Below are 4187 nucleotides of genomic sequence, written 5' to 3' on the forward strand. Positions count from 1 at the left end.
CTCTTCAAATCATGCAAAGAATCTCCTTGATTCTGGACATCCCAATGCAAAGAAATTGGAGTCACTTCTCATATTTGGGTCTACCCTTAGCAAAAGAAATAGTCAAGTATGAAATTTTGGTAAAGCACATAGAAAAAATGAGAGGACTTCTCCAAACCCGGGGGCTGTCCTGGCTAAATTTGGCTGGCAGAACTATTATCATTAAGGCTATCCTCTCCGCCCTTCCCATTTATCAATATGCAGTAACCTTGGCTCCCGCCAGCGCCCACAAGCACATGGAATTAATTATGAGAAGTTTCCTCTAGCAGGGAGGGAAGCAAGATTCAAAAAAATTCAGCCTAGTCAGATGGGATCAAGTTATTCTCCCCTTCGAAAAAGGGGGCCTAGCCATCAAAATCCCAAGTCTCTCTAACAAAGCTATGGGATTCAAACTGATCTGGAGAATGCTTATAGGAAAAGGCTCCTGGTGGGTGGAGGTTATGAAAAGAAAATATCTCAATGGGCCGAATTCTAATGTCCTCTCTGAAGCAATCGTAGAAAGACCTTGCACACCTGTTTGGAAACTCATCAAAAAATTTCTCCCTCAATTCAGAAACCACATCTCAAAACTGCCTGGCAATGGTAAAGAAATAAATATTTGGACAGACAGAATCATGGGAGTAAAGCCAAGAAATCTACTCCAGAAATTCAGCACCCTGCAAACTTGGATGGAAGCAAAAAATCTGAACTCTCTTTATGACATCTCCCTATGGGATCATAATAGTTGGCTTGATTGGAAGGACCTCCCACTTCCAAATAACCTCAGGGACCAATGGGCAGACCTTAAGACCTCTCTCTCAGGATCTGCTCCCATAAACAAAGCGGCTGGTGACAGTTTCATATGGGACCCTAGCGGAGGAAACTTCACAGTTAAAGACGGGTACAAACTTCTTCAGGCAAGTTCCGCTACAGGTAATTGGAATCTCTGTACAGCAGTGTGGAAATCAGAATGCCTTCCAAAGATCAAGTTTTTCAACTGGACTCTTCTCAAAGGCAAGATCCTCACGGCCGAGAATCTTAAAAAAAGAGGTATACTTGGTCCCTCAATCTGCTGCCTTTGTCGTGCTGAGGAGGAAAGCAGTCATCACCTCTTCTTTGATTGCCCTTATGCCCAAAGCTGCTGGAATCAGCTTATCAGTCCTTTGAAAATAAGAGAGACCTTCGATCAGCTTCCCACTTTACACAAAAACTGGGAGAAATGCTATCCTTATCCTAAGAAAAACAAGGCCACCATCATTCGCTTGTGGAAATGCATTCCCTCAACGCTCAGCTGGAAAATCTGGCTCACCAGGAACAATTGTATCTTCAACAACCAGAAGCCAAACCCAGCACGCACCTTGGCAAAAACTATGGCTCTTGTCTCAGATATAATAAGCGCCAACTCTGTCTCCCAACCAGATCGATCCAGTTGGCAAAAAGATGAGGATGACTGGTTCAACAAATTCTGTCTAAGTTACGACAAAAACAAGCAACCCCACTTCAAAGCAGACAAGAGAAGGAACAATTGGAAACTTCGGGGCACCAAGGAGGACATAAATCAATGGATTCTAGCACAAAAGCGAACCACTCTTCAGTTTGATGGAGCATCAAAAAACAATCCGGGGAAAGCAGGGGCAGGGGGAATTATAAAGGATCAGCATGGCAAAACTCTTATAACATATGAATGGGGCCTGGGTCAAATGTCAAACAACATGGCCGAGGCTTACAGCCTCCTCTTAGGCACAAGCATTCTGAAGTAGATGCAAGTTCAGAATCCAATCATCCTGGGAGATTCGGCAATTGTAATTGCTGCTCTGGCTACAGGGGGAGAATTCAAAAAAGTGGCTCTCAGCAATATCAAACTAAGGATCATGGTCAACATCAGTCATATGGGGGATACCACTTTCAAACACATCCTGAGGGATAATAACACAGAAGCTGACTCATTCGCCAACAGGGCAACTAATAGACCCATTGGACAAGTCAGAGAAAACGATATCACTTATGATAAGCCAATCCCGTAACTTGATCCACCATACTGCAATCTCTCTGAATATCGGTCACCTCAGCAATCATATTATCCTTCCTGCTCTTTCTCCCAAGTTTGTCAAGCCGCCCGCAGTCTTCACCCCCTCTGACACCGACTCCCTCCTCACCTTGAAGGATGCAAAAGAAATCCCTGCTGCCAAAATGAACAGGTACGGGTCCAAGCTATCTCAGAATCCCCGTGACATCTCCAAGCAGAAGTTAGGCGTATGTCTCATCAAAATCTTCACCGACTGCATAAAAAATCCAAGGCATGATCTCAAGACCAGCAAAATCCTTGCGTATCACACGACAGACTTGGACGATCAGTCTCTCGACCTGCTTTATATTCTTCAGGGATCCTCATTCCTCTCTCAGCTCAGAGCTTTAGCTCCTCAATTCCAAAAGCGCAAAGGTCCGACTCATTTCAGAAAGTTCCTGGAGCTCCTCAGTATCAGATGGTGCACTGCATCCAGCTTCGACAGGAGGCTGTCTCCACCCGATTCCAGTGGTAAACGTCGTGTTCTTAGTGTCTTTTTATGTTTTCATGCTAACTATAGCTCTGTTTGCTTGACCCAGCGCCCTCTTCCTACAGCGTTCTCCTCCCCCCGGTCTCATCCTCCCCTCTGTTCTATACTCCTCTTTTCATTTTCCTCCTCGCTACTTTCGTTCTCTCTCAGGCCTGCGCTCACTGCCAGTACTCCTCTTCATCTCTTCCCTTTCTCCCTTCTCCCTTCTGCTCCCCCTATTCCTCCCCTCTACTTTATCTCCTTCAAGATTCCTCCAAGAGAGGTTCCGAAATGGCCGAAAATCCAGCAGACCGTGAACCAGCTGAGAACCCCCTGGAGCGATTAATCACCAACAGTAGCTGCACTTTGTGTAAAGCTCACTGTTTTATGATCGCCAGATTCGTAAAGCACTTCAACGACCTTAAGTAGGAATTCCAAGCTGACAGTAAATCAAAAAGGAAAAAGGTGGAGAAACAAAAAGTGGAGATCGAAGGTCTCAAAGAAAAATGCAACCATATGGAAGAAGCCATTGCTCACATTAAAGCAATAACTCAGAGCATGCAAGCAGAGGCCTCGACAAAGGCCAGCGCAAAAAAGGAGCCTCAGCCCGATGATTCTGCCAACCAGCAACTGTAATTTGATCTATGTCTTGTAAATTTTGCTTTCTAGTAGGCCTGTTTGTATGGCAATATAGTCGTTATCTTTTTCAAATCGCATCTCACAAGTCCACTATCAAGGATCAAGGGTCTGCATACCCATTTTGGATCCTCCCCTCACTGCTCCTCCTATCTTATATAACAGGAATTGTTCCTTGAAGTTTTATAATACAAGAGTAAACGATCATGTTAAAAAAAAAAAGAATATATTAACAACCCTCGATCGAGGTGACGGAGTGGGTAATCAAGAGTAAAGACGATGTCAGAAGCCAGGAGGCTACCACAGTCTGCATGATTATATCGCAGGACGTGGAGGAGTACTGCATGCCAAGAGTGATGTCAGAAGGGAGAAGTGGCGTTAGGAATGTTGGGAAGAGGAAAGGTGGTAAGGACAATGACATAAGGAGGATGGGATGGCGGGTAGGTAAGACAGGGTATGAAAGAGGGAGTAAGGAAAGGAGGAGGGATAGATTGCAAGGGAGAAGGAGACGGAGAGTGGAGGACAAGCCAGAAGCACATCCAGCAAGCAAGAAGAGTAACCTCAGGTATGTTTACTGTCTTTTCTCTGTAATTTGCAAAGGAAAATTCAATATGTCAGGAGGGGAAAGGAACTTGGGCCAGGATGGGAAGGAGAGACCTCGCAGAGAGGGCATGCTGTGCAGACAGAGTAGAAATAGTGAGAGAGAATGGCACAATAGCTCTACTTCGAGGCTAGGAAGGCTGGAGGGCTTAGAAGATAATAAGGAGTGGAGCATCTTACTCAGGGCCGAGGAAAGAGAGGCTAGAGAGGATCGTATCTGGGTGGCCAGGAGGTTTGAGAGCCGAGAAAAGCTCCTCAGGCAGAAATTTCGGGTAGATAGGGCGAGCTTGTGCAGCAAAGATGAGAGAGCTTGGGAGGGGAAGATGGACAGGAAGCTATGAATGGAAGAGGTGACCTTCAGAGAAGGTAGTGCTGCGAGGAGAGGGAGTTGCATTAGCA

The sequence above is a fragment of the Pinus tabuliformis genome, chromosome 9, assembly GCF_031772625.1.
Source record: "Pinus tabuliformis cultivar Carrire ecotype Pingquan chromosome 9, CPIR1, whole genome shotgun sequence".
Lineage (NCBI taxonomy): Eukaryota > Viridiplantae > Streptophyta > Pinopsida > Pinales > Pinaceae > Pinus > Pinus tabuliformis.